Here is a 13493-nt window from a genome sequence, read left to right on the forward strand (position 1 = left end):
CTGCAGTACCACAGAAATTGAATGGAAGTATGACAGGATTTTGCATAGTCCACTCCGTGTATAAGTGTTGCATGTATGTGTCTGCAGGGGACAGTGGGTGACTCAGGCAGGGGCAAGATTAGAGGCAAAAGTTATGCAATTTAAAAGGAAAAATACAGAAAAGTGAAACTTGCTATTTGAAAGCCTATTATAAAATATGCTTGGAATCTTGGAGAAGCTTGTGAAAAGCAGTGAAGGATAGTTACAATCTTTGTATTTATTCCCAAGCAAATATTTTATTTTATTATTTTCATTTTTTTTTAAAGATGTGCAGAAAGCAAATCAACAACAATACCTTTAGGGTATCTGCTTTCTTTCATGATACCACATAAAATAAGGTGTTACTGATCTTCTTTAATTTAAGGTGGTAAATAATATTCTCTTGGAATAGGCATTGAGGCATTAAAAAAACATCAACATTGTGACATATTCCCTCAGGTGTCATATATGTCTAGCTTTTTCATATTGAAAAACGACTTATTTGCCACATCGAATGCAATCATTCTAGAACAAGGAGCATATGAAAGATGGAAAAGACAAAACCTTCAACCATGTTATTCTCTTGAAGTAAATAACTAAAGAGTAGAATAAATTAAAGTGATTATACTTAAATACAAGCTAAATAAGGATTATTGATGGCCTCATTAGTGTTTTAGGCTATCAATCCTACTCAACGTGTGGACAAAAACATACCCATCACTTGGTATAGAAACAGTTTGTATCATTGGAAAAAATATTTGTGTTATGAATGTGTACTAGTTAACATCTGTCTCAAGGTTAATAGATTAATTCAAGTCTCTCACCTTTCAAAAGCTTATCACATTATACAGCAGTAAACCACTTCAGATGACAGTCCACTCCAGTGTGGATGGCCTTTAGACACAAAAAAATGTTCTCTGAATCCAAATACATAAGTTAACTCTGTCAGGTTAGCCCCCTGCTGTACCAGAGATATTTTAGAGCAGAACACTAATTCAGTCTGAGTTTAGATATTGCTTTTCTATCTATTACATTTCAGTTCCGACAACATCACAGACAATGGGAAAGACCATGCCTTTAAAGAAAGGTGAGGATTATAATGTGATTAGTGTCTCGTTAGCAGCAAATCAGCGTTTCTTATTGCAACAGAGGGGATTTCATGACACCCAACATATAGCTTGTCTGTGTATAATAAATTAATTAGGGCACAGTGCATGAAACACTACAGAAAAAAATATAATGAGAGATCAAAGTGTGTAATTGTATTTGTATTAATTTTTCAGCATGGAGGATTTTTATTAAGTTGTAAAACTAAAGGTTCCACGATAATAATTCCCCCTGGGGTAGGACACTGTAGCAGGGCTGATGATGTGTATGAATCCATAACGGTGACTTATGTTCTTATCCCCTGTGTCTCTTGTTTGAGTGTGGGGGTTTGGGGACTGGAAGTAGTGCCTGAAATGTGTGGTTCTATTTTGGTGTTACGGATGAAGAGTAAAGCACCATCACAGCCTAAAATATTGAACTCTGGACATTTACAAGAGAGTTGCGCTCAGTGCAGTCACGTCAACCCTCTAACACTTTTATAAACCGAATGCTATCACTGTCACAAAGCGTTAAATTGAATTGATTTCAGTCAGGTTTATTTCAGTCTGTGGCATTTTCTGTGCCTTGTGGATTGAGACACATGACGACATTGGTCATGTTTAGAAAACTGGAGTGGAATAAAGGAAGAATGCAGATTTATTAGGAAGTTGTTAGATCCAACTTCACTTATCTGGCAAATAAAATGCAAGTCTTAAACTAATTCACAGAGAAGTTCTACATTTGACATGTCGAGGGAAAACAGCTTTCAAAATATCAGTAACTAATTAGCTGAAATCAGCACGTTTTGTTTGTCAATTAACACCTCATTGACAAGTTTTACATTTTTTTAAGTGATATTTGTAGGTCTGTAGGGGGGATGAGAGGTGATGATCCCTCTTGATATCTATCCCAGCATGCCACTGGCTTGTGTAATGTTTACAGAGGCAAAACACATTCTCTTTGCAAGATATTAAAAACACTCCGGTTGTGAAGGACAATAGGGCACACTTGACCCCTGTTTTAATGGCATCAGGAAATAGCAGAAATACTAACATATAAAAAGGATAACTTTTATATGGGATTTTTTATTATTTTCTTTTTGAAATGTAGTTCATTTTGCAATCGTTTTCAATCTGTTAAACTCAATGGTTCTTCAACTCCGCACTCCATTGTTGCCACTACAAATCCTCACCAGGCTCAGCAAGAGACTTGGATCCAAATGGCAGTAAGGAAATGTCATCTGAACAAGATACACATAGAAGTATGGCCTTGCATGTTGCTGTATTTGAAATAAGTCAGTTTTATTGCTGTGAGAGTAACCTTCAAAACTCACGCACTCTGGGTCTCTGCCAGGAAAAGGTGACTTTAAGATTGGGTTTTATTGAAACCGAAAAGCAAATTCATATGTTCGTTTTATCATTTACATTACTAAGAAAATAGGTTGGGTTGTTTTATAAAATTGCAATCACATAATGCGTGGATATACAGTGGAGTGGAGTAGTGATTATGAATCTGGACTCTGGGGTAGAAGGTTATGGTCTCAATCCCAGGTGGGGGACTGCTGTTGTACCTCTGAATAAGGTGCTTTAACTAGATTGCTTCAGTAAAAAAAAAAAAGCTGTATAAATCATTAATTGTTGTAAAACAAATATATGTAAGAAATTGTAACAATTGTAAGTTGCCCTGCATAAGAGCATTTCTAAGAAATATAACAATAATTTACAATGTATTTTGATTGATTATATTATCTTCCCCACTTGAAGGAAACCTATGATGTGCAAAAACTAAACCAACATGAACTTCTATTTCCATTCCAAGTTTTCCATGGCTGAGTTTCTATTTGAAACTTACTTCAAAGTAAAATGTGGCAAACCAGTCTTGGGTGCTACACAAACCCAGTATAAATTAAACATCTTAAATAACTGCCTAAGTATGAAATTAGATACTTAGGTAATAGTCAGGGTGTTATGTTGTATACATATTCAGATAATCTCAATGTCAAGGCTGTTTGATAAAGGTAGGGCTTTAATAGTTGTGAAGCTACCGGCTTCTTAAAAATGTCAGACTATATCTCAGTTAAGAAAGTCACTGGGAGGTCCAATTCTGGCAGTGTGTCTTCATCAATATTAATATCTTGAAGCACATCACGACCAGGGCTTGATCCAGTAATATCTGAAGTGAGGGTTTTGGCCACTATTCCTCTGGATGACCTTTGATAGCAGAGGAAAGATCTGTAAAGTGTCTGTGTCTGTACATGCTCTGCCAATATATTTTCTTATCTTACTTTTCCTTCATAGTTAAGATATTTCATATTCATGATTAAGAGATAATGCTATTCAATTAAGGAATATTTGTGTAAGGCTTAATTACAATACACAAATAGCACAGGAGAATTGGTATAAGTTGATAAATCTAAATGTAAACTTACTGTAAAAAATAATTTCATATTACACTTCTGAATTCATAATAGCCTAATATTCATCAACCTATCTGACCTCTGTCACCCCAACCCCAGTATAAAATTAAAACCTAATTTTGTCTTGTTAAACAAGTGGAATATTGTTCTAATATTTTAACATGTTGTTGACGTATCCCTTACTGAGTCACATATCTTCAGTGCACATTTATAACATTTCTAATGAAAACACAACAAGGACAACTGGAGAAAACCATGAGTTATGATCACCAAGATATGAATTTCACCATGCAGTTTGCCTCTGTCCGTCACTTGAATGCAATCAGGAATGCTTTTTCTGACAAGTAGAAATTGTCCACAACACCTACAACCCACAACACCAACACCACCCAGTCCCAGAGAGGTGTCCACAAGTTACCAACAGACAGAAAACCTCTCTCCCCTGATTGTGCACCAGTTTTTGAGAGACTGAGATTATTCCATCATTTTTTTGAATCCCAGATCAAAGCGGCCTCGAAAACTAGGCCTGTTGAATCAATATGAATCGAATAAGAAAAGGACTGAAGTAGGTATTTTTCACCGATGTACAATAAACAAGGTTGCCTGGTGCTCCAATATTCTTGTTAATCCCCAGGTACATAGCAATGCAATAAATGTGAGGTTTCAGAACCCTGATTTGGGCTTATTTGTTTCTGTAATTGAATCCCAGCTCGCACATATGTCAAGCCCTTGTTTTTAATATTGGCCTTCATTTGTTATTATGACATTCACGTTGGTTTTCTACAAATGCAGACACTTGCAATATATGCTTCTCCCCACATTCACTAAACAATTTCAGTTTAGTTTAGGTTACACCATTACAAAACAACAAAAGCAGCCTGGATGCTTGAGCTTAAATTAAAACAAAATTGATCACTGAAGAATAAAATGTACTAATCCACATCTCAATATATATATATTTTTAATATATGTTCCTAAAACAAGTGTTTTTTTCTTCTATTCCCATAGGAACATTAACACCAAAAGTAATACTAAAATTCCCAAGACAAATTATATACTTTGCACTTGCATCTTTATTTTGTAAATTCCTTGGCTATATAGTAACTAATACCAAATTATTTAACTCTAATGAGAATAATTTGTGTGCTCTCTTTGTAAATCCTCTGGGTTTATAACACATTTTCAGCACCCTGAGATATACACTCACCTAAAGGATTATTAGGAACACCATACTAATACTGTGTTTGACCCCCTTTCGCCTTCAGAACTGCCTTAATTCTACGTGGCATTGATTCAACAAGGTGCTGAAAGCATTCTTTAGAAATGTTGGCCCATATTGATAGGATAGCATCTTGCAGTTGATGGAGATTTGTGGGATGCACATCCAGGGCACGAAGCTCCCGTTCCACCACATCCCAAAGATGCTCTATTGGGTTGAGATCTGGTGACTGTGGGGGCCAGTTTAGTACAGTGAACTCATTGTCATGTTCAAGAAACCAATTTGAAATGATTCGACCTTTGTGACATTGTGCATTATCCTGCTGGAAGTAGCCATCAGAGGATGGGTACATGGTGGTCATAAAGGGATGGACATGGTCAGAAACAATGCTCAGGTAGGCCGTGGCATTTAAACGATGCCCAATTGGCACTAAGGGGCCTAAAGTGTGCCAAGAAAACATCCCCCACACCATTACACCACCACCACCAGCCTGCACAGTGGTAACAAGGCATGATGGATCCATGTTCTTATTCTGTTTACACCAAATTCTGACTCTACCATCTGAATGTCTCAACAGAAATCGAGACTCATCAGACCAGGCAACATTTTTCCAGTCTTCAACTGTCCAATTTTGGTGAGCTTGTGCAAATTGTAGCCTCTTTTTCCTATTTGTAGTGGAGATGAGTGGTACCCGGTGGGGTCTTCTGCTGTTGTAGCCCATCCGCCTCAAGGTTGTACGTGTTGTGGCTTCACAGATGCTTTGCTGCATACCTCGGTTGTAACAAGTGGTTATTTCAGTCAAAGTTGCTCTTCTATCAGCTTGAATCAGTCGGCCCATTCTCCTCTGACCTCTAGCATCAACAAGGCATTTTCGCCCACAGGACTGCCGCATACTGGATGTTTTTCCCTTTTCACACCATTCTTTGTAAACCCTAGAAATGGTTGTGCGTGAAAATCCCAGTAACTGAGCAGATTGTGAAATACTCAGACCGGCCCGTCTGGCACCAACAACCATGCCATGCTCAAAATTGCTTAAATCACCTTTCTTTCCCATTCAGATATTCAGTTTGGAGTTCAGGAGATTGTCTTGACCAGGACCACACCCCTAAATGCATTGAAGCAACTGCCATGTGATTGGTTGGTTAGATAATTGCATTAATGAGAAATTGAACAGGTGTTCCTAATAATCCTTTAGGTGAGTGTATAATTAAATATTGCCATTGACTCTTATCAACCTTGATAGAGAATACATCACTCAATATGCAGTTTCACATATATATCTACTATCTGTATTATTAATCTCCTTTTCTCCTCCTCCTCAATCTCCTTCATAATCCTCTTCTCCTTCTACTGCATTATAATCTTCAACTCATTTTACTTCATGTTTTACTTCTTATCGTTTAGTTTCAGGTATGTTGGAACATCTGTATTGTGCACATAACTGACAAGCCTGGAAAATCCTTTAAAGAAAACTTAAACTCAATTTTACTTTAGGAGACCAAAGTTCAGTTAAATGTCTAATGTTTGCTGCCACAAGAAGGCAGACGGGTGAGGGATTTGATCTCTAGAATACCCCACCTATCTGTTGTTGAGTCTGTTTGTCATTATGAAATGTCAAAACAGATACACGCAAGATGTTAACAAGCTCTAGACAGCCAGCAAATCCTTTAGGAATTAAATAATATGTCTTCAATGCACTATTTATCTAGTTAGTATTGAAGGAAATGCAAAATACAATTTTATTAGCAACCCAGGAAAAATGATATAATTTCATTGCCTCCGATGACTTGTACTCTCAGGAGAGGTAGATGCTGAGCACTAGCTCCTATTATAATTCTCCGTCTTGTGCCCTGGCATCAGTTTGAGAGTCTAATGATGCTCTGAAAGCATTATTGTAGATAATGTCTTTACAGGGCTTCAGACACAGATGATTGCACAGCTTCAGGTTTTGTTGAATGACACAGTAAGCAGCTGTTTGTTTAACTGCAGTGATACAGTGCTCTTGAGATGCTGGGCTCGGGAGGACAAGAGGACAATTTCTTTGAAGGAACCCAAAATTAAAACAAGAACAGATGCAACTGTTCTTCTCAAATATTCATTTTTGTTTATGGTTTATAAGAATGAATGCACTTTTTGTCAGTTAAAAACAATGACGCTGGGGGATATGTAACTTCTCAGTCTCAGGCTTGGAAAATATCACATTATTGTCAAGTTTTCCTGATGTTAAACATTTAAATTCATATATAGTACTGTATAATACTATATATTACTATACATATCTATATAAACTCTGTACCCAGCTGTTTCCAAAACCAGTTCTGGATGGCAGCCTGCTAAATCCAGTTTAACAGTACTGCAGAAAATAAGGATGGATTAGTTACTTTTGGAGTAGGCAGAGTCTGAGGTCAAATAATAACGTGTTACTGTATTTGGTATCTACAAAATTTATAAGTAATTGCCTGACAGAATTTGAAAAGCTATGTTGATCTCTGCAAACCTACGCTATACTATCTTCAAATATAATTTTTATGACCAGAGTATATATATATATATATATATATATATATATATATATATGTGCACATATAGTTCCTTGTGCAGCTAGTCCATGGATATATGCTAAACAGGATAATAAGAATTAAAAAGAGATTGAAATTAAAAATTGCTATTTTTGCAGCTAAACTAGCTAGAAACCTAGATTATTTATGCACATTTTACATTTATTTTCAGTCTTTTTGAACCACTATTAATGGAGGAACTATTTCCACATTCTGTGACCATTTATCACAGAGCTCAATATTGGGATATTTATCGTGTGAAAAAACACTAGATTGATTCATTATGAAAGTGTTCAGGTCAGCTTCTGAATGTCAAGGTGGACGTGTATAAAAGATGCAAGTGTGAGTCACAACAGAGCTGCTTTAAATGCATAACTCATTTTGCATCATCATTAATGAATTATAAAGGGTGTTGCACTTGTTTGTTGGAAATGTCTGGCAAACTTGGACGATGGTTGCATTCTGTGAACTGGAAAACCTTTAGATGGAAGTGTGCTGCTGAATGTAAAATAAATGCACCCTATTCTAGGCAAGTATTTCAATGGCTGGTTCAAGATAAACTCAGATCGCTGCAGTCACAGCTACCTATAGGACATGTTTAGTATAAATTGCTAATTCGAAGCATAACAATAATACAAAATATTGCTTTTTTTTTTTTTTTCTTAACAGCTGCTGAGTGGTCACACTGAGCACACCACACAATGGTAGGAAGGGGGTAAAATTACATTTATCTGTTCACACTATCCCACAAATCAATACACAAGGTCGATTTTCAGCCAAGTATTTGAAAGTGCTGGACTAAACATGTGCCGTAGAGTTATGGTGGTTCAATTGAAAAGAGCTAGAATAGAGATATATTTCATTCTTTTGCTGTTCATTTATTTTGCCTGCATGCATACAAACTAAGCAAACTGAAGCAAGGGAGAGATATCAAGATATCATTTACTGAGTGAAAACAACTATTATAACTACAATGAAGTGTAGTTATAATACAAAATGACATGTTTCCAACAACAAACCCTTGATGGCCTAAACTTAAAGAGGCAAAGATATAAGAGGGAAATAAATGACTTCATAAGATGACACACTCATACATTTCAGAAATTTGGAAAGCTTGTGACTCAAACATTGCCCTTCCTTGGGATGTATAATATCCCCTTATTCTGGTTGAAAATATCCTGAATATTGGGCTCTGTCAGGAATCTGTTTAAAATCATCACTGTCAATTTGGCAGCATGTTTCCAAGTAGTTTGTGCATAATTGGTTTAATTTTGGGCCTGATTTAATTGTGCAGTGTGATTGAGAACAGTGCAGCCAGTGGCTGGAAATACGTAGCTTCTGCAGATTCTGCAGGTCTAGAAAAGCAGTGAAGTAAAAAGATAATGTCCATTGTACAGGTACTTTATACCTCTCCATATCCACCACAATAAAGAGTATATACATTGTATTATAATCCCTCTAAGAACAATGTTTGTGTAAACCTTTATACATCAATTATAAACTGTAACATTTTAAAACAACTACTATGCCCAGGTGGAGTGGTGTCCCTCTTGCTGTAAACATTCAGCTCTCATGAGTTTACATTTTAGATGTGTGTACCAACAAAACTAATCCAAAACAAAACAAAAAACAAAAATAAGGAAACAGTTGTACTGCTTGTTGTCACTAGTCAGCAGAACAACTGTGTATCTTATCAGAGTTAGAGTTTGATGTAAAGACATGAATAAGATGCAAACAAACACTATTTGGCAGCAGATAAAATAACCCTTATTGGTAGCTACCCTTATATTACCTGTAGGGCTTTTCTGCTTTTTGCTCATGTGAGTGTTGGATACAATGCTATGTGATGCAAAGCATCTACATTTCTCAAACCAAAATATACTGTAGTCAATTTCCAATGTGGTGCAATGTAAAGCATCAGACATGCAATATTTCATTAAAGCTCCTTAATGATTGTTACTATTAATGTAAATAAAAAGCTTCCTCTAAACCAAACCTAAATTATTCAAACTGACAATCTGGGACAATATTTTTTTTTCAAATAAGTTCATTACTGCCTAGAGGAGAATAGATAAGCTCTTATCTCTTCACAGTACTAGAACTATCATTGATCAGTATACGTTCCATTGCTGTGAACGTTTCTGACTACTACTACATACTTTATACATGTCAGTAGACATCATCGTTTTATAGATGCTGCATTTGATCAAATTAGATTACAAATATTTGTGTGTGATGTCTGTTTTCTTGAGGGTCGCCAGATTTTAAATATGTCTGGAAAATATTAATTTAATGAGTTATAGTAGTTATATTACTGACGATTTCAGAAAGTTACTGCACGGTGCTATTATTAAATTGGTTAATTAGTGCAATATGGCCAATTAAGAAGATCTGACCTATTCGCCCCAAATAAGTAATCTGTGCATGACAAATCACAAATATCTCTTTGGTATTAAATTAAAAGTATTATTCTTTACTTGTCTAAACACTAAAGACATAATAAAAGTCATCAGCAGTGAAGTATTTCCGGATGCCTGAATGTGATTACTACATTCATAAGTGAATTTAATACGCAGACTTCATGAAACAAGGCTACATCACTTGTTGTCAATATTTTGCCAACATTTTATTTTTAAGTAGGTATAGTAAGACAATGATTTTGTTGCAGAACAATTATTCTGTTGGTGTTCATTGTGGTAAAGTAATGGTAGGTGTTCTGGACCAGAAGTGGCTGATTCAAGTTTATACAAGTAAATAGACTTATCGAAACCTTACAAAGTCCCACATTTTTAACTAACGAGTAATATCATAGCACGCACACACATTGTCCTGTAGTGAGAGAACTGAACTCTACATTTGATGACGTTTTGAAAGTACAGAATTTTATAATCAAATTTATAATACAAATTATGGGTCCACGTTTGCACGTCAATTATTTAGTTTGGGTAACTGAAAAATAAATCAAGTCTTCATATATAACATATTGATAAAGTATCCTTAACGGGTATATACAATATGAAACAAGAAGTGTAGAGGTGTATATTCCATATCTATATCATTATTATTGTAATGGGTGTGAGGTGGGGTACTATCGCAAGGTGAGTGGAGCCTTACACAAATAAATAACTGATTATAGCCATGGCTACGCCACCTAGTGGATTTAGGGCACTAGGGCCCAGAAAGGAACCTTTTCTTCTTTTGATTGATCTTCCACACCTCTGGTTCCAATATCCCTAGTTGCATCAGGACCACCATACAATGCCATGCACAGGACAGACACCAATTTAAAAGCAATAATAAACAATGTATTAATACAAAGGGATAAAACACTAAAATAATAAATCAGGAGAGTCCTGGGGGACTAGAGTCCACGCTGATGCCAAGTACCCAGCAGTCCTGGTGAAGGTTAGTGAGTCCTCCTTGACTTCCGGGAGAGGACAGAACCCAGGATGACTATGGAGTCACTAGCTTGTTCTTGTCCCGTCCAAGGTCACGAGGTCCACTGGTAGTCTGGAATGTCTACCAAATGTAACGTAAAAAGGGACACATGTAGCCTGAAGCAATTCAGGAAGGGACTCCAACCACCTATCTTACCTTTCCTGCTGTAGGGTACCTAGCATATTCATGAGTGTTTGGTTAAACCTTTCACATGTGCTCTTCTCACAGCCATAGTACCAGCACAGCTTGTGAATGAGACAAGACTCAAAATTCGCTCCCTGATCAGAATGAAACCTCTGTGGACAGCCGAATGGTTGGATTACAGTATGCCATAAAGCACGGGCAGTGGTTAATGAAGTTTGATCTCTGGTAGGTACAGCCCATGCAAAATGAGTGAACAAGTCAGAAATTACCAACATTTTCTGGTATGCGTCAGTGGGTCCACTCAAAGTTAAAAAGTCAATTGCAACAATCTCTAAGAGGGCAGCTGTAGCTATCGAGACAAGTGGGGCCTTACCATCAGTCTTGGCCTCCCTCAAGATACATCTCTCACAGTTGGAGACCTAATGGTGGTTTTCTTCATCTTCGGCCAATAGAACCTCCATCGTAGAGCAGATAGGGTCTTGTGCCCCCAGATGTCCAGAATGGTCATGGAATTCTTTCCAAAGTGCCTGCCTCACTCCCTGTGGAACAAGAATCTGTAGGTGTACCTCACCAGTGTTTGGATGCCGACTCTGTCTCATCAATACTCCCTCTTTGATACTGAACTTTGCCCACTGCAGGAGCAAGGACAGCGGCACTCTCTAATTGCCGCTCTCCCTCTGAGGGTCAACTTCCTCGGTCTGTGTAATAGTGCACTCTATTCAGCATAGGGTCTTCTTTCTGGAGGGCCATCCACTTATGAGGGTCCCAACACCAGCCTTGGGCTTGTGCAGTCTGAACCATAGGCCTCGTAGTAACTTGCTGGATCTGAGCGCCAACCTCCTCCTGGACCTGGGATTCTAAAGGCAATCTGGACAGAACATCTGTATTAACATTTTCCTTGCCTGGTCGATATTTCAGTTCAAAGTTATAATTCTCCAGTTGCGAGACCCAGGGAACTTCAGTTGAATAGCGTGGCTCTCTTCTTGGGGCATATCCAGGGGGGGCGGATCGATCACCAGCCCTCAAAGGTGATCTTCCATGAACATCCTCTGTCCATGTTTAGAAGCTCCTCTCTCAGTCCTCGTTTCCAGTCTTCCAGACGCCGTAGCTTGATCAACGCTGCCTTGCTTTTGCACTGCCAAACAAACTGGGGGTTGCCAGGAGCTCACCGTCACGTTCTTCTATCTACAGGTTGCACCTCTTGAACCAGGACCACCATACAACACCATGCACAGGACAGACACCAATTTAAAAACAATACTAAACAATGTGAAAATAAAACAAGTGCCAGTAAATGCGCTTTAATATCATATATTCCAGTCTAGGCCTAGAACACAACCTTCAGTAACGTGCACCACTCAATTAAATAACTAATCACAAAACCCGACACTACACAACCCATGTTCATCATACAAAAGTGTCCAAATAAAACATTTCCCCAAATAGGCTATACTAAAATCCTGGATTCCCCAAGTCCAATTTATGAAGCTCTATACACTGACTCCCCTTTCCCAATTAAGAAATCTAAAATAAGTTAAAACTAGAATGTAAAACCTTTAAAAGATAGAGCCGGTTACAGAGTGTTAATTTAATACAGAACTGTACATAAAAAGAAAGGCCGATCTCTATAGCAATCCAATAGTAATTGTAGTCTTAAGTAGACAAGTAGAATGTAGAATAATAAAATGCTAAATGAAAAACAAGAGCCCACTGCTAGAGTTTTAACTAAAAACCAATACACACTAAAAGCTAAATCTAAAAGGCGCGTTTCTTACACCATGGTTCGAGACTTGTACTCTAACTTGACAGACATGCATTTAAAACTGTATCCATATGGTGTGTGCTTTGTAGTATTCTCATAGATATACAAGACGAGCATAACACAAACTGCCTGTCTGTCTGTCTGTGTTCCCGTCACATCTGCCCCCGTCACATAATAATAATAATAATAATAATAATAATAATAATAATAATAATAGTGATACAATATAATACACACTCAGGTTCAAGGGAAAAAAGTAAATGGACCCCTAGTCACCCACATGACATTATTATTATTATTATTATTATTATTATTATTATTATTATTATTATTATTATTATTACTAATACTACTACTAATAATAATAAACTGATTCCGATTCGGAATTCATCCATTGTATTCTTTTGATTCTGGATATTGTTATTTGTTATTATATTTTGTAATCGAATTTTCTTTTTTCTTTTTTTAATTGTTGCTATTCCAGTCGAATCAAAATGCAGATTTGCGTCACATGACCACATAACAGTAATGTGTAGAGCACATATGCACACATATTCTATAGCCCAAACGAGGATGTAATAATAATAATAATAATAATAATAATAATAATAATAATAATAATAATAATAATAACAACAACAACACATGTATTTCATAACATGAATAAGTGAAAATCAAATGCATATGTATAAGGTATTATGTTTTAACGGGTTTCTTAGTACTGTAGAAAATGTAAGCATTGTGTTTTAAACTGAAATATCAAGTGCAGAATTTCAACACTGCATCGTATTCCAAGTAAGGTTATGCCCTTAGGTTATGTTATACTTTATTTTGTATATGAATTTAAACGTG

Source organism: Amia ocellicauda, chromosome 23 (genome assembly GCF_036373705.1).
Source record: "Amia ocellicauda isolate fAmiCal2 chromosome 23, fAmiCal2.hap1, whole genome shotgun sequence".
NCBI classification, from domain to species: Eukaryota; Metazoa; Chordata; class Actinopteri; order Amiiformes; family Amiidae; genus Amia; species Amia ocellicauda.